Below are 18,288 nucleotides of genomic sequence, written 5' to 3'. Positions count from 1 at the left end.
AGGATGTACTCGTCTCCAGTTCACAGCTCCGAGTCAGTTTGGGAAATTCCACATTCCTATGGTGAGGGGCAAGTCCATCCACTGGACAACCATTGTTGGTACTCATAGAATCGACCCCCCCCCCACTGAGGGATGTTGGGCTGAATCAACCCCCAATCAGGATGTGACCTTGCAGTCTTCCAATTGGGAGAAACTCACTTTACCGCGGTTTATGTTTTAATTGACAAAAGGTTTCTTCCACTTAATTCTCAATTTGTCACCATCTTAAATGTCGTCATCGGACACCTTACCACCATTCGTATTATTATTATCACCACCACCACCACCAAGAATTTTCAATGGTGGGAAGCTGTGGCCAAGTGACTAGCGCATGAACCCAGCAAACGTAAGTTCAATTCCTGGCCGCAGTTAACGTCTCTGGCGGTCTTAGGTGCCTTCGATCACCAACCTGCACTGACCAGCATGGTGAAGCATGGTCAAACAACCCCCGATGAATCACACGGCATGGGGAGGCATTCAGGGGAGGCATTCATCCAGCAGTGGATTGACCAAGGGACTGTAAATTATTATTATTATAACTTGCATTGTGGCTTCATCACAAATCATCATCGTCACTGTCATCATCCCAATTGAGCTGTAACCAAATGGATGAAAAATGATGGAATTACGGGACTGCGCCTTGTGGCTGTGACGAGTTTAATATCAAACAAAAATTCGTACGAATTCGTGTGAATTCGTACGAATTTTATAAAGAAAATACCCGCTGATTTTTCCCACCGCCAAGTTATCATTTTTGCATGTGACCGTCAAATACAGGGGCAAGAGAGAGAGCGAGCGAGAAAGACTGAGAAGAGCACTAACAACAAAAAAATGCAACAGCAGGGGTGCACTGTCAATATTTGACTGCCAAAATAACTGCAACATTTACCTCCTTGTGAGTGCCACTAAGATGATTTAGCTGGCCCGGGGTGCTGCTGCTGCTGCTGGGCATTGCACAATGGATCCTGTTAACTGTTTACATACCTCAGGGCTATGGCCATGAAGAGATGACATGGGAAAGGAGCTGAGAGATAAAGGGGCACATGGCCCGTTGCTATGCGGGCCGGGGATCGGAAAAGCCTGCTCATTGTCCCGGCCAGCATTGGAATGCTTCGGCTTGCCGAGGCTTTGTGCCAGTGGGATTGTTTCCGGGCGCCCCGGCCTTTCTGCCTACCTCCCTTTGCCCAGTCTAGCACTGACCCTCTTCCCTGGCCTCCTCATTAATTCTGGATGCATGGGCGGTCTACCCCTTTATCTGCCTGGGAGAGCTTAACCCCCCCCCCCCAGCACTCTCTCTCTCTTGCCTGTATGTGTGTTAGCGTCTGTCTGTCTGTGAGCTCCGAGTCTGTGTGTGTGTGTGTGTGGCGTGTACGCCAGTGTTGGAGCGGTGGCGTAGTGGTTAGCGCACTGCCGGTATGAGCCCGCTAGTCCGAGTTTGATTCTCGGCAGCGGCTAACAACAGCGGGTCTCCTCTAGGTTGACTCGGACTTTAGGTCAGAACGTGGTGCACTCTGTAAACACCGGCACTGGAGAAACAAAGGCGGCCTTGGCATGGTCCTGGCCACATCACCCACGCGTGCCCCGTGCTGGTGTTCCCGAACAGAACTTGTCCCAACAGTTGATAGAGGCTACACGCGAGAATCATAGCCTGTGTCCTGTGTGTTAATGTGTGGGCCTCCCTTAGGCTGATCAGCCTTTCGTCTGCGCATCTTCCCAAAGATCCAAGTGGATGCGCACTCGCAAACCCAAAACAATTTAAGCGAGTGGATTTTGCCAATTTTGTTTAACCCCCCCGCCCCTTTTTTTTTTAGCGCCCACCAATTTTCAGATCAAAGATTGGGTAAAAAAAAAACACAAAAGTACACAGTACATCGGAATTGTCATTGAAAAATGGGCATGCGATGAAAAATAACAAGCTTCTCTGAATCGGCAGTTCGCGCGCATCTCACGTTATAACATCGGCAATGCGCGTGGAGGGACGCGCCGTGCATAGCCAATCGTGCGAATCCGGAGGTGCGTGGTGGTGGTGGTGTAGAAGGAATGAAATGCCTGGCAAGAGTTCGGCGAAGATCGGGAGTGGTGTGGTGTCACGTGAAAACAACGTCACGCGCGAGGCTTTCGGCATTTGCTCCGTGTGCTCGTGGTTATAGATGCGCGGTGGAAACAGCGGCGGTGGTGGCAGTCGGCACGGGTTGGTCGGGGTGCATCTGCCGGTCACCGCAGGCAGTCAGCCCACGGCCACCTCCGGAGTCTGTTCAGTGGTGGCTGGGGAGGGGGGGGGAGGGGGGCTTCTGCCAGCGGGGCCGGCGACAACTTCACGCGGCCTCAAAGTGCACCTCGCGTGGCACAAGCGCCGTGGAGACGTCACCGCCACTAAGCCACGAACGGTGGTTGTTGTTTGTTGTTGTTGTTGTTTGTGGGGTGGCTCGCTTCATCGCTCGCTCCAGCAGCCCCCCCCCCCCCCCAAGGCTCTTGCTCGCTCAACGCCGAGCCTCTGTTGCTGTGCGAAGTCGTGGGGGCATGGTTCTCTGGCGGGGCGGGTGTCACCCTTCACAGGAGAGGGATTTAAACCCCTCGGCTCGCTCCTCGTGTGTGGCCATTAAACCTCCCCCCTTTCGGCGTGCTTGCCGCAAGATCGATTCGTGGCGAGCCTTCTATCTTGAGGAAGGCAAAATTGTATATGTGTATGATGGGGGGGGGGGGGGGTTGGTTAAATCGCGTAAATATAATTGCGTCGTTAAACCCGCCAGGGCCAAAATTAGTAAGGTTTGTCGCGTAAACAGAACATGCCAGTACGTTACTAGTAGATAGAGCAACACCGGTGTGTTGGAGAATAAACCTGCAACTTTTACAATCTGAGGATAGATTGATATTGGTGGCGAAAGCTTACGTGTTAAACTGTATACAGGCAGTTCCCGGGTTACGGAAGACCCGACTTACGGAACTCCGACCTTACGGAAATGCTCCCATAAATCATGTTACAAAATAATTCAATACGCGGAATTGTTTGCGTTAGTTACGCAAGTAGTGCGGCGCGGTGAGGTTGCGGATGAATACCGCGGAGCGAGGAGGTTTAAGGCGCCTCGCTCGACCTTCAGTAGGATCGATGTAAATGGAAGTTATCGTTGATTTTGGGGGGACATTGTTCAGTTTCCGACATACGGAAAATTCGGGTTACGGATCGTTCTAACACTTCCGTAACCCGGGAACTGCCTGTATATGTATATCACAACACTGCGCTTCCGGTAATAAAGTCACATTTGATGCGGCTGCACTGAAGGATCGATGGTCTTGCAGTACTTGCGATACCGTGATCATTCGTGACCCACGAGGAATTAGTTTCGTTTCATTTTTTTAGTTTCATTTAATTTGAATATATTTCTTAAGTGGTTTGTTTACATTTCCTCTACTTTGGACTCCCGTCGTTCAGTGGTGGGCTTAACCTGGTAAGATAAAATAGTTTAGTTTAATTTCTATATATTTATGGAGTGATTTTCTATCTTTCCTACACTTTGCAATCCTATCGTATTTTTTGTATTGTTTGTTGTTGTAACGTTCTGACACCGCCCCTCCTGGACATCTTGTGGGGGGAAAAGAGCTTCATAGCTCATCGGATTCCTCAAGCATAAATAAATATCGTGATAATTCTGAATTCAGATGGAGTAAACTACGAGGCGAAACGCGTGCTAAATAAGTCTTTAGTTTTGAATGTTACGCAATCAAAGTCACCGCGTGATATTTCTCCTTTAATGCGACGATGTTTATTTGGTCCACTTTCACCCTCGTGAAATATTTGGCATCGGTCAGTGTCGCGTTCACCACAAGCTGTGCGTCCTTTGTAAACGCTTGCAACGTCGCAGTCTGACATTCACGGTTCAAATTTGTTGTTTTAGCAAGCCAAATAAATACAACCAATACACACAGCGGCGTTGTAAATAATGGTGCACCTTATATTACGCACGTGCACAGACAGGCCCGCACAATGAAATAGAGCAGCGTGCGTTCAAAGGTTTTAAACGTTGATGCGATTCCCTTAAAAAGGTGCCCGACACCTGTTAGTCGCTTTGCACCGAAGTTTTGCACGCGCCACAAATACAAATTTCAGGTCTGCGGGCGCATAACATTTCTACGATATATTTGATGAGAGAAAAAAACGGGGAAAACCAACCAGCCAAGGAACAGCGAGACACATGCATTTTCCATTTTCCCCTTACATTTGTCTGGAGCGCTACGCTGCGCTATGAACCCGGCGACCCGGGTTCGATTCCCGCTCACGGCCAACACCGGCGACGATTATCTGAACCGGTCCTGGGTCTCCGCTAGGTTGACTCGGCCTCAAATGAGTACCTGGAGCGATGTGTGTAAACATCGCCACTGGGGAGACAAAGGCGGCCGGGCGTGGTGTTGGCCACCCACCCCCTCTCGTGTGCCGTGCCGGCCTTCATAGGTGCTCGCTAACAGCGCTTGCCCCAACAGTCTGTTAAGGCTATACGGGGGGGATCTTTGTGTGCATATATACATACACACATCGCGTAATTTTCATGCTGTATATCCATTTCACAAATGTGACATATGGTAAGAGTAAAAGCTTTTTTTCTCTTCTTGCCTCTTTTGCCATTGGGGGATACTGAATGTGGGAAACCAAGTCCATTTGTAGGAGTCTCTGCAGAGTCAGATGCGGTGGTGGTGGTGGTGGCGGGGGGGGGGGGTTGGCTTTTGCGAAATTATTCCGACACTTGGCACGACGAATGCGACCACACTTAAGATGCATTTGAAATTATTTCAAAAGCATTGCTAACAAACAAAAATACACTGCCATCCCAATGGGCGGAGTGAGCGCCGTGCGTTGTCGCTGTTGTTGTTTGGTAGTCAGCTGTTGTTGTTGTTGACGTTGTTTGGTAGTCAGCCGTTGTTGTTGTTGTTGACGTTGTTTGGTAGTCAGCCGTTGTTGTTGTTGTTTGGTAGTCAGCCGTTGTTGTTGTTGACGTTGTTTGGTAGTCAGCCGTTGTTGTTGTTGTTTGGTAGTCAGCCGTTGTTGTTGTTGTTGACGTTGTTGTTGACGTTGTTTGGTAGTCAGCCGTTGTTGTTGACGTTGTTTGGTAGTCAGCCGTTGTTGTTGTTGTTTGGTAGTCAGCTGTTGTTGTTTGGTAGTCAGCCGTTGTTGTTGTTGACGTTGTTTGGTAGTCAGCCGTTGTTGTTAACGTTGTTTGGCAGTCAGCTGTTGTTGTTGTTGACGTTGTTTGGTAGTCAGCCGTTGTTGTTGTTGACGTTGTTTGGTAGTCAGCCGTTGTTGTTGACGTTGTTTGGTAGTCAGCTGTTGTTGTTGTTGTTTGGTAGTCAGCCGTTGTTGTTGTTGACGTTGTTTGGTAGTCAGCCGTTGTTGTTGACTTTGTTTGGTAGTCAGGTGTTGTTGTTTGGTAGTCAGCCGTTGTTGTTGTTGTTTGGTAGTCAGCTGTTGTTGTTGACGTTGTTTGGTAGTCAGCCGCGTGCTCACCGCTCTCAGCAGCTTCGAGTCACCAGCGCTGGCGTTGCTTTTATTTATTTTTAATTAACACAAATCTCATTTCACGAAAGGCCGTGTGATGTTTCCCTGTTGCCTTTTTCAGAAACACTTAAAGTTGAATTGGGGGCTGGGGGTGCACTCACAACACAAATGAAAGAAACATGGCTCACGTCTTTATTGACAATTAACCCACTTGGCCCAAATGTCGTCATATGCTAACTATTTTTTTTATTCTTTGCCAACTTGTTTTTTTGTATCAATTAAAAACCAAAAACCAGTCATATTACTTGCTTACACCAAAGACAAAGACCCCCCCCCCCCACCCACCGTGTAGCCGACACAGGCTATTGGGAGCAAGCGCTATGAGCGAGCACCTATGAAGGCTGGCGCAGCACACGAGGGGATGGGTGGCCAGCACCATGCCTGGCCGCTTTGTCTCGTGGCGATGTTTACACACCGCACCAGGAGGCCCAGGACCTGTTCAGATAACCCTCACTGGGTGTTAGCCGTGAGTGGGAATCGAACTCGGGTGACCGGGGTCGAAGGGCAGCGCGCTGACCGCTACGCTGCCGCACACACAACACGTGACACCGACGCCAAAATGAATTCCGGTGGAACAAAAAAAGAACACATATCCTTGAATGTTCAACCCAAGGCTCTGAATTTGCACGGGTTTTTTTAAATGTGACAACTAATTTCCCCCACGCAACACCAGTCAATAATGCTCTTGCCACATTCCCTCCCCCCCCCCCCAACCAATGCCAGTTCCCCCAAGCTGGCTTAACTTTGGGGAGAGCTTTCCACCCCCAAAGATCAACGAAGTCAACGTATCTAATCAGTTGTGTAACAATGTGATGGAGGGGCGAGCACCACTGCTGAGAACCTTGTTAAAGTGTACATCCCATCAAGCTGTCCCTTATCAGTCTTTCCCTCCAGCAACAATCCCCAAGCAGTTTACTCATTACACTGAGTCTGTTTACCCCTGGGTCTTTTTTTGTAACATTGAGAAGGGGGGGGTGGACGGTGGGTGGGGAGAAGCCGGGCTGTGGAATTAACCGGAATAAATTAACATCAACAGCTGTGAGACACCAGGGGCTGATTAAAGGGGCACGTGAATTCCTCGGCTTAAGCATTGCATTCAAATGGACTGGTGAGGCTGGATTACAGGAGACTGTGCTTCACAATGTAAAGGGAGTCCCCCATTGTTTTATTGGGCCTGCTTGGTGTGACGTTGTTGTGTGTGTGTGTGTTGCGCGCGTGTAGTCGTTCTCACTTACTTACAATGTCTCGCTTTGGCATCTGCCCCAAGGCAATGTGTTTTTTTTCTTTCCGAAAGCCATTCACAAATGGTAACGCGATGTAACTCACGATGCTGACGTTCTTGTGCGCTGCGCACAACGTATGACCAAATCATCTGGGCTGCGCCCAATCTCATCAGATCTCAAAAGCTGCGCTGGCCTGGTTAGATTGAAAGACTCCCTGGGAAGCGTGAGATGGCAGCGTAACAATTGACGCGTGAATCTATTAATCTATGTATGCAGAGCTTTGAGCGTGATGGCCTCATATTCATGGATGTTCTCAGGGTACTATAGTATCCTCACGCATAAAGCCAAACATTTTAATGGAATCAGCCAAGCATTCCAATGCAGGACCCTCCTCAAAGAGACCCTTGAGTCTAAGTTGAAGCCATTTTGGATAAATACGGGACATAATTAGTATTATTTATCCTCATAATTACAGAGCAATTACTGATTGTGAGCACCGATTTGGTCAGGTGTGGTACATGGTGACGTGTGTAGCCAGGACTTTTCAAGAGGGATGTGGCCACCTTTGTCTCTTATTTGGTTAACTTTGAACACGATGCCCCACACACTCTTTTGAGGCTGAGTCAGGCCAGCTTAAGATGTGAATTATCAACGGTGTTCATTGCCAGGAATTAAACCCAGGTCGCCAAAGATTGTAACGGCGCGGTGCGCTTGCCACGACCATACCACCGCTTCCTTCCTGTGTTCTTGAAAACGCGTGCGCCAACACGATTTCGCACAGCGTAAGAAAACGATTAAAGAGACTCAGGCGATCCGCAGCGCCGGAGAGGGGTGACTACAGATTGGGGCGAAGATGCTGACCGGCAGCCAATGGCAGGGAAACATGGCCAAAGGGGTTGGCTGGAGCAGAGATGGATCGATTGAATCGAGACGCGTGGAAATGTGTGCAACAGGGGCCGCATCTGCAGATTACACGATGACAACGATAAGGATAAAAAAACCTTCGTGATGATGATGATTTTATTCTCGTCATTATTCTCACAGCCAAAAGTCAACCCACTGCTGGATGAAGCCCTCCCTCGCGCCGTGTCAGCCACGGGCATTGTCTGACCATACTTCACCGCGCCGATCAGTGCGTGCCGGTGAAGGTTTGCAGGGTCACCAGGACCGGTTCGGATACCACTCGCCGCAAATGTTAACCGCGGCCGGGAATCGAACTCAAGCCGCGGAGATTCATCGCGCACTGCGCTAAACACGAAGCTGCTACCTCTCCTATCACTGTCATTACTACTGCTGTAATCACGTCGTCCGTATGTTTTTGTGCTTTTCACAGTACTGCCGCGCATTTTACGATGTGTGCTATTTGGAGTACTATGGTGTAAAGTAGCATTGCACTGTGGATCCTGGGTACCTGACCTTCTGTTTTCGGACACAGCGAACATGAGGTGGCAAGCGATGATCTAAACCAGTTCCACCACCCCCAACAGTCACACAAGCCTGCACGAACAATCACGGTGAAGTATGGTCATACAACCCCCAGTGAGCGACGAGGCGTGGAGAGGTGTCCGTCTAGCAGTGAATTGAGGTTTGTAAATTTAACGATTTTATTATGAGGTCCTCGGGAAGCCACAGAACTCAAATTGTCCTGTCACTTTTGACGAGTGTCCTGGAAAATAATATCAATGGGTTGAATTGGAGATGCCTCAACTTCCCTTGGGATGGCTAGAAAGGGAGAGTAATTACTGATACAAATGGTCAGTGTGTGGCCGCTATAATCACCAAATTTAGGGCCCCATTCCACCAACCTAGACATTTGGCAACAATGTGGGCAGGACAATTGCTTCCTTTTTGTCACGATGTTATGCCATAAAGAGCCCTTGCAAAGATAATGAGTAGCTCCTGTGTGAACCTCCTTCACGACAATAAAGGAATATGCAGTGGAGGCGCTGACGCCAAGGCATAGAAAGCATCTGAAGGGACACCCACAGAGGAAACGGAGCGATGAAATCAGCTCCTCATACGGGCAGGCCCTGGGTAGATTGTCACATCGCAGACTCGTGAGAGGTGGCGGTGGTGGTCGCTTGGGGAGGCCTTCATCCAGCAGTGGATGGACCATGGCTGATTATGATGCCAGAAAATTTAGCTTGATTTATACCGAATATTCTTGGTTCTTTCGGTAACGTCACGTAGAAAGAACCAAGAATATGAATCCCTGCAGTCACGAAAGCTTTACATCGAAATTTATACCAAATATTTATGGTGATGCCAGCGCTCATTATCGAAAAGAGTGTGTGCGCATATAAGCAATGCGTGTATTAATTGAATACAAACACAAGCACTCGTAATGTCAACTTACTCTTGTCAGATCTCAGAAGCTAAGCTGGTATGATCCTGGTTAGTGCCTTGAATGGAAGACTGCCTGGGAATACCAGGTGTTATAGGCTTTGGTAGTGAGGTGGCCAGAAGTTTTCAATATAGCAATTGATTCTTAAATAATATCTGTCACCTACCTTGTATGCGTGGCTTTTCTCTAGGCACACTCCAGTTTCCTCCCACGTGACAAAAGTCTCATGAATGGAATTCGCCAAGCATCCCGATGCAGGCCCTTGTGTAAAAAAAAAAAAAGTTATTTTCGTGCCGCTGCGTGGGGTTTCACGCTGCGCACGACTCCCCGGCGCGTTTCCAGGGTTGAGGCAACAACAACCCTGAAAGCGACACATTGCAGAGCTGAGCTTCTTCACCTCCACACAGGCTGTCCTGCGTAAATAATACTACGACAACAAAAACAGCACCGTATAAATTGCGAGAGTTCAACATGTCCGCCGTGTCGGGACGGGCATTTGAATGCGCCACGTTGTAGGTTGAACTTCTTTCGCACCCTACGTAGCCACACGCACTAATTAGCGGTGCGGGCGGGGGGGGGGGAAGGACGACGTTTTACGACATGAATTCGGTTTGGACGGAAGCGACATTTATTTTACATGAGCCCTCTATATCAATGTCACCTATTTCTCTTATATTAGACCTTTTAAAGAATGTATTTACAGCCCTTTAATCCGTGTAGGTCTGATTATAACCACTTGAATCCAAAGATGATGTTATGCAAGCCTTGCATTACATTACCATGCGATGTGTATTCACGAAGTATCTAAATACAGCTGCTTTGTACAAAGCATATTGACATGCGTATTAAGTAGACGGTAACATTTACATTGTGTATACATTCATTTTTTACTTCTTTCGCATCGTACGTAGCCAACCATACAAAGAGTTAGTTGGTTATAGGCATAAGTTAGTCAGTTACAGCCAGAAGAGAAGAGGGAGGTCTTGAGTCTGGATTTGAGCAGTTGCGCGGAGTAAACATCACAAATAAACGAAAACGAAACGATTTTTATTTTACCAGGTAAGGCACACTGAGCTACAGAGCCCTTTTTTTAGAAGCAACCCTGGACACAAATGACAGCTCAAACGAAGTGGCTTGTCACGTGGAAATTTATCGCAAGCCAAATTTTCTAAACACGTTTCTAAATGTGGAAGGAAAAACCGGAGGACCCGGAGAAAAATCTACGCGACCACGCGGGGAACAAACTTCAAATATACAGCAGCAGGCGTCAGGGTCGGGATCAAACCCACGACCTCCTGCATAACAGGGGAGGTAGTTAACGTCTTTCCACCGTGGCACCCTTCCCTCAGATGACCGAGGGGAGGAAGTTTCATATTGTGGCTGGCAACAAATGAGGAGGAGCGACCATAAACGGCTGCTCTGGTCCCATAACGGCAGGGCGGTGTGCAGTGGCATTGAATTAAGAGGTCACGACCTGCCGATGAGACTCGGTGAAGTCGAGACTGGCACCATGGTTGCACTGCTTCAACCTACGCTCCTTGGGATACATTAAATCTGCAAGGCCTGCCGCTCAACGGATGAAAATGTGGCATTTGCTCGAAAACCGTTTCGCCACTTCTTGCCCGACATTTAAAGGGAAAGCAAGGCTGTGGACATTCCAAAGATCACAATGGCGTATTAAAGGGTTGGGGGGGGGGGGAGACTTTAAAATTAAATTTCTGACCTTTTTCGGTGGGGACCCGTCTGGTTTACTGGCAGCGGCCTCGTTCCCCATCTTTATATCCCCCTGCTTTTTATAACCGGTTTAGTCTATGTTGAGGCTGCGTACGTGCATCGCAACGCGATGTAATGGGTCCGCGTGCATTGCTTCATTTTTTTCGCCGGCGATTTGGGGGGAATTTCTGTATCACAAGAGAGCGCCGAGGTGTGGAGCCTTGCCAAGAATCCACTGGGAAGGAATGCGGGCAGATGTTCCACGCGGGCCAGCGGCAGTGGGAGTCCAGACCGTACCTGTGATTATTGCGGGGCATTAGTTCTGCTCAGGGCACATCGCGCGGCTCCGTCATGCCCGCACGAGCAGGTAAGCGGACCCGGTCCCCCTTCAACATCACGGCAAGTTCTGCTCAGCCCTTCACCCTGTCAGAGGGAGTGAGGGCATTAAAAACACATTTTGCATTGGTTTGAACAAACACGTAATGGTTAGCTTGTTCGAGGGTTTTTCCGTGCAATTGTATTTTTTCCACAAGCCTTGCATATTACGTGTACATTATAGCCATAAACACGCATCATCAGAGGCCGTTGTCGATCCGCTGCTAGATGAATCAAGGCCTCCCCCACGCCGTAGTCAGCAGTTCCACGCCGCGACCCTCGACCTCACTCCTGCGTGTGAGCTGACCTCCGCGCCGCATTTCAGCGGCGATGGTCCTCTTAGGCCCGTTCCCTCCTTTGGCTGCCACCCCCTCACGAGTCTCGTCCCTTCAGCCATCGTCTCTTTGTGCCGTGGGTTGCCCTACCCCCGCCTGCTTCGACCCCAACCCGGACGCCTGCTGTATATTTGGTCTTTGCATGTCTCTCTCCCCGTGGTCGCGTGGATTTTTGTATTTCTCCAAGTCCTCCGGTTTTTCCCTCCACAATTTAAAAACAATGCGTCTATATTATTTAGATTATTTCGCTGCGATACATTTCCACGTGATAAGCCACTTCGTTATGCCAGGTCGCTTCTGAAAAATAAGCTAATGGCTCAGTCGACATTACCTGGTATAATACAAAAATATTTTAGTTTCATTTGCATACATTTTTTAAGTGATTTGCTAAACCATGTAATATATTTTGCACTCACATCGTGCTTTTGTCTTGTTTCTCGTTATTACGTTCTGACCTGCCCTATTGGACATTGGTGAAAAAGATCTTCATAGCTCATCGAATTCCTCCGGTATAAATAAATATTTCTGATCCTGACTCACTATCCTTAACATCCAACGTGATGTATCTGGTGTGCGCCTGTATCCCTGATCCCGTGTGCACGCCGCTTCCTGAGGTGCAGTGTAATTCCGAGCATGCGTAGGCACACACACACACACGGTTGTGTATCTAGCCGGGGGATGTTATGGTTAAAACGCTTGACTCACAATCGGATTGCTGTGAGTTCAACTCCTGCTCAGGGATTCACTTAGCAGCATCATCGTGAGCAGGACGAGTTGGGAAGGCAGGTGTGGTCAGCCCCTGTTGACACTGTACACGATTCTTTATGATTCCGATTGTTTACCCATCGAATGCGTCACTGAGTCGCATGACTCGTTTTCCAAGAGGGTCCTGCCATGTGTTCACAATGGATGGGGGACGTCGCTGTGTGTAATCTCCTTTTGAGTAGTTTACAGGAAATTCAGAACAGGGGGAAAACGTACAGACGCCGAAACGAAAGCAGTGACCTGAGTTTGGGAACGAAACCCAGGTCTTCGTTACCCTGAGGCAGAAGTGCTACACCTGGCCTCTTCCATGGGTAGCGAGGAATTTCCACCACTTATTTGCGGCCACCAATGGCAAATAAGTTGCCTTCTCCATTGCGTTTCTGGGGCATGGTAACAACAATCTTACTTGACTTTGTGTACAATGACACATTAAAACAACAAAAAAACCCGCCCGCCGTTGAAATGAATAAATGTTTAAGAAAACGTCTTCCTCTTTAAGTGAACCCGTGGGTGGTTTTTTTTTTACCCCGGATGTTTCAGGAATTTGCTAAATAAATTTGCTAGTCATTAAGACGTTAGCGGGCACGTTGGCAGGTTGCCCGTCGTGGGGATGGTGCCAATCATCGTGTTGGCACAGCCCACGGGCCACCCAGCAGAACACACAATGTGCAGAACTAATGCACCGCTCACACCAAAAGCATTCCGCAACAACAACAAAAAGAAAAGCATCTTGGGGGTTTTTTAACAACTTTTTTTGTTTAAGACGGAAAAAAATGCCATGCGTCAGCTTCAGGAAGGTTGGCATTGCGTGTAAAAGTTACTCTTAATTGTATTTACTTGTAGCTCTGTGTTGCTGGATGTCCGCTTGCTGAGTGAAGGGCTTTTTAATGTTTTTCACATTTATAATCAAAATTTTGTGGATGCTGCCGTGTGGTATAATGGCCAGACGCACTTGACTAGCAAACCCGAGGTCGCTGGTTCGATCTACTGGCGCGAAACATTGAAATGGAGAAAGTTTCTTCAATCCCCACCCTTACCCCCCCACCACCCGTACTGTGCCTTTACCACAGACAGTCGGCTGGCAGGTCGCGCTGCGTGTTCAGAAGGACCTGTACAAGAGGGGGGCAGTGCGGGGAGCCCCTTCTCGAGGCAGTTTGGCCTACTCTTCCACGCCGGCCAGAAATCATGGGGGAGGTTGGCATACTGCACACTTTACCCCGACCCGCGGGCGAATTGCCCATCGGCCAACTTCGACGTGCCCACTGACACTGCTGGATGCGGGAGGATTGAAGAGCTTGGCCATAATACCAGGACAGAAACGCCACGGCTTTCATAACAATGGAGGCTGTCGAAGGCACAACTTGGAGGAGCCGCTGTAGAATGCATCTCTGACTGTGTGGGCAATTTTGTCACTTGAATGTGAATGTCAGCGTTGCTGGCATCTAAAAATGTTAATGTAAAAAATAAAAACAACTTTACAAAATAAATGTCGTCATACATTCACGATACCACAGTTTTAGTTTGAAGGGAAAAGGAGTTGGTTATGATTAGGATGATATATATTTTAACATTTACTTCAATTTTAACACGGAGACAGTGCTGTGATGGTTTGAATGGTCCCAAAGTAATTTTGACAGCTATAATTATGCAAGGATATTCAGAATGTGCGCTCTGATAGCAATTGCTACTCTAATCGGCATCAAATTGAGTTAATCGTCATGCAGATCAAAAAGTAATTACGTGCTAGTATAGGTATGTGTTTAAGAATAATAAAAAATATATATCCCAGTTAATTATACACCAGAAGCTTTCATGTCATTACATTTTACTTCTTTGCTCAAAATTCTTCTTGAAGCAAATATTTCACACGTAGGTCCGATATAAAGAAATCGGGCTGTGTGGTAACGTGTCAGCCTTGAAGAGCATAGAGGGATGTTGGGAAAACGCAGCTTCTTCAATGCCAGATAAAGCCACTTACAGGAAAGCTTTTTCATGAGTTGCAAAGGGATGAGAGATTTGTTGTTTAAAACAAAGTGACGGCAACAATAACCCAGACACTACGACACAGGACATGACAATGTTTTAATTTGACGCTGCAAACGTGCGCAGTTATGTGTGTGTGTGTATGTATGTGTGTATGTATGTGTATGTGTGTGTATGTGTGTGTGTGTGAGTATGTGTGTGTGTATGTGTGTATGTATGTGTGTATGTGTGTATGTGTGTATGTGTATAGGTGTGTATGTGTGTATGTATGTGTGTGCGTGTATGTATGTGTGTATGTGTGTGTATGTGTGTGTATGTATGTGTATGTGTGTGTATGTATGTGTGTGTGTATGTGTGTGTATGTGTGTGTATGTGTGTGTGTGTATGTGTATTGTGGGGAGCGGTAGTGTAGCGGTTAGCGCGCTACGCTATGAACCTGGCAACCCGGATCGATTCCCGCTTACGCCAACACCACCGGTGACGATTATCTGAACCGGTCCTGGGCCTCCCCTAGGTCGACTCAGCCTCAAATGAATACCTGGTGCAGTGTGTAAACATCGCCACTAGGGAGACAAAGGCGGTCGGGCGTGGTGCTGCAAACCCACCCCCTCGTGTACCGTTCCGGCCTTCATAGGTGCTCGCTAACAGCACAAGGCTATACGGGGGATCTTTGTGTCCGGCAAAACAACCCCCTACCTCCTCGCGGTGCCGGACGGGCAACTCTGTCGTGGACAGTGCTGTGGGGGGAGGGCCAATTCCGATTGGCTCCTCCCCTCATGGCGTCTGTGACCACCACAGGGGCTAAACGGGGGCTCTGGACGGGTGTGAGGGGCTGGTAACCCCTCCACCTTAAAAAAATTACCACGAAACTACGACTTAAACTTAAATATGTAACAAATAAGCTTGTGCCGGAGGCCCCGGGGGGACAGGCGTCTATGACGTCTCCTGGCCAAACCCCAATTGGTGGAGCCAGGAGATTGAATCTCAACGCTCGGGGTTCCTCCAGAAACAACGAAAAGCCACTTGGTTTGGCCACGTGGAATGTTCGAACGCTAACTGCGGAGGAGAGGCTGCCACTCCTCTGTCGGGAGCTGGACCGGTACCACCTGGATCTCTGTGGCATTCAGGAGGTCCGGTGGACCGGTTCTGGCTCCTGCCACCATGAGGGGTGGACAGTCCTCTACTCGGGGCAGCAGACTGCCAAACAACAGGGTGTGGCTCTTCTTTTGAACAAAAGAATGAAGGGGGCGTGGGAGCGTGGCGGTGAGGTGTGGGAAGCTGTAAGCCCCAGGCTACTTTGGGCTCGCCTTCCCATCAATCGGAGGCGAGGATTGGTGGTCGTGGTTACTTATGCCCCCACCGAAGACAAACATCCGTGGAGGGATGCAGGCAAAGCCAATGAGTCAGATGCCTTCGATGACCTCCTGTCACAGGTGTTGGCTAAAGTGGCCCCTCGGGGTAGAGTCATTTTGTTGGGTGACTTTAATGCCCGAGTTGGTCATGATGCTGGCACCTGGCCTGGAGTGACTGGGCCGGATCAGCTTAATAACAACGGTAGGAGGCTGCTAGATTTTTGTGCAGCCCATGGACTTGTAATTACCAACACGCTGTTCCGGCATCGGCGCATCCACACAACATCATGGATACATGCCGGGTCCAAGCAAGAACATCTGCTGGACTACATAGTGACGGACCAGCGGATGCGAGCCCATGTCCTTGACACCAGGACCTACCGTGGAGCTGATCTGCCCTCTGACCATCGACTTGTCATCTGTAAGATGCGCCGCCCATTCTTCCGCTCCGGTGGTGGGTGTACACCCAGGACCCCATTCCAACCAAAAGTGGCCTGGTCTCGGTTATCTGATGAAAGTTGCAAGCGAGAATTTCATCATCGCCTGCGGCTGGAGTTGGCATCGTCCCCCACTCCTCCTGATGTCGAGGGTAAATGGGCGAGGTTTAGAACTGTGACTCATGCGGCTGCAATGTCTGCTTTGGGTACGCGGTCAGGACCTCCCCAGAGACCCTGGCTGACAGAGGAGGTGTTCAGGATGGTTGAGAAAAAGCGACAGGCCCACTGTCATCGGGTACAGATCCCACGTCAGAGAATGAGGAGGCTTACCGCAACCTTCGCTCGGAGGTTCGGAGAGCCGTGAGGCGCTGCAAGGATGGGTGGTGGTCGCGGGTTGCTGAGGAGATGGAGTCTGTCTCAGTGGCCCGCGATCACAAATCTCTATTTAACTCCATCAAAAAAGTAACCTGCAGCGCCACACCTATTACCATAATTAGGGGAAAAAACGGTGTTCCAATCTCCGACCCCCAGGAACAGGTTTGCAGATTTGCTGAGCATTTATGTGAGGTCTTGGGGGAGGGAAAATCCCTAAGCCAGGAAAACATCGTGGCACAAAGTGAGGATGACCCTGCTGAGGCTGCGGTGCCTCAAATATTGGAAGAAGTCACCCCCTGTGAGTGCCTGGCTGAAGTGCCATCTGTTGAAGTACTGAGGGCGATCCGGAGTTTGAGACCAGGAAAGGCAGCGGGCAGAGATGATTTCCCAAGCGAAATGCTGAGGGAGGGTGGAGTTTGTGCACAGACTGCCCTATATGACATCATAACAACAGTCTGGACCACTGGATGGGTTCCGCAGGATTGGAAGGATGCCCTGGTGGTCCCCCTCTTTAAGAAGGGGACCGCACAGACTGTAACAACTACAGGGGCATCTCACTCCTCAGTGTGCCGGGATAGGTCCTGGCAAGGATTATTCAACATCGCCTTGCCAGGCACGCTGAGGAGAGGCTTGCGGAGCCCCAATGCGGTTTCAGGAAAGGGCGGTCCTGCACAGATGCTATATTTTCTGTTCTTCTGCTACAACAGAGGTGTAGGGAATTCCAGCAAGACCTACATCTCTGCTTTATTGACCTGGTCAAGGCCTATGATACCATCAATAGGCCTGGGCTCTGGGTTGTTCTTCGTGCTTTTGGAGTACCTGACCCTCTGCTCACGATCATTAAGGACCTTCATGATGGTGAGCGGGCCCAGGTAAAACTACATGGCCGGGAGTCCGAGCCTTTCCCTGTACACCTTAGGGTGCGACAGGGATGTCCTCTGGCTCCCACATTATTTAACATCTATTTCGACCACGTAGTTTGTGAAGCCTTCAATAGCTGTACCGGGGGAATCTCCATATGGTACAGATATAATGGGAGGCTGATCGATGCACGCGTGCGGTCAAGGGATGGCTCCCTATTGCTCAACCACGTTATGTATGCCGATGATTTGGTAATAGCTGCTCATTCAGAGGAGGAGTTGGAGATGCTGCTGCTGAGACTGGAGCATGCCACTAAGAGATGGGGCCTTACCATCAGCCCCACCAAAACTAAGCACCTGCCTGGGTATTTTGTACCATCGGACACTCCACCCCCACAACTCCCAATCGGTGATGGGGCAGTTGTGGAGAGAGTAGAGAGTTTCCCATACCTGGGAAGTGTGCTTATGACTGGCTCCAGTTTAACAGCCGAGGTCTCACTCCGAATCAGTCGAGCGGCAATATATTTTCATCGGTTGCGTAACGCTGTGTGGAAGCTACCTGGTCTGTCGCTCCGAACTAAGCTTCAGGTCTTCTCGGCCACGGCCATTCCCTCCCTTCTCTACGCTTGCGAAACGTGGACCCCCCTAATGGAACATCTTCGCCGGTTAGAAACATTTAGGCTGGCCTGCCTACAATCCATCCTGGGTTTAACCAGACTGGATTGTGTGAGGAGCTCACAATTACTTGAAAGATCTGGGCAAAGTCCCATCGGTGAGCTCCTCCGGCGGGCAAGGCTGCGATGGCTGGGTCATGTAGCCCGCATGCCCAGCCACCGCATGCCGAAACAGCTTTTGTTCGGCCGGATCGAGGGGGATAAACGGGCGCGGCACGGGCTAGAGAAGAGATGGAGTGATGTGGTACAGGAGGACGTGGAGCTGAGT

At 49.3% G+C, this 18,288-nt stretch overlaps 1 long non-coding RNA gene across 2 annotated transcripts in view; it reads right to left on the bottom strand.

Annotated features, from left to right (window-relative positions):
- Positions 1–934: 934 nt before the first annotated feature.
- Positions 935–18,288, bottom strand: part of LOC142928910 (uncharacterized) — a 44,474-nt gene continuing 27,120 nt past the window's right edge. For both annotated transcript variants that reach the window (XR_012945207.1, XR_012945206.1), the window contains 2 exons: positions 11,162–11,287; positions 935–9,412 (listed from right to left, as the gene is read on the bottom strand). This is a non-coding gene — a long non-coding RNA (uncharacterized LOC142928910). The remainder of the gene's footprint in view (positions 9,413–11,161; positions 11,288–18,288) is intronic.

The sequence above is a fragment of the Petromyzon marinus genome, chromosome 24, assembly GCF_048934315.1.
Source record: "Petromyzon marinus isolate PM22_M1 ecotype Great Lakes invasive population chromosome 24, UKy_Petmar_22M1.pri1.0, whole genome shotgun sequence".
NCBI classification, from domain to species: Eukaryota; Metazoa; Chordata; class Hyperoartia; order Petromyzontiformes; family Petromyzontidae; genus Petromyzon; species Petromyzon marinus.
The sequence above is the reverse complement of the archived record's forward strand: the minus strand, read 5'-3'. Positions and strand labels throughout refer to the sequence as shown.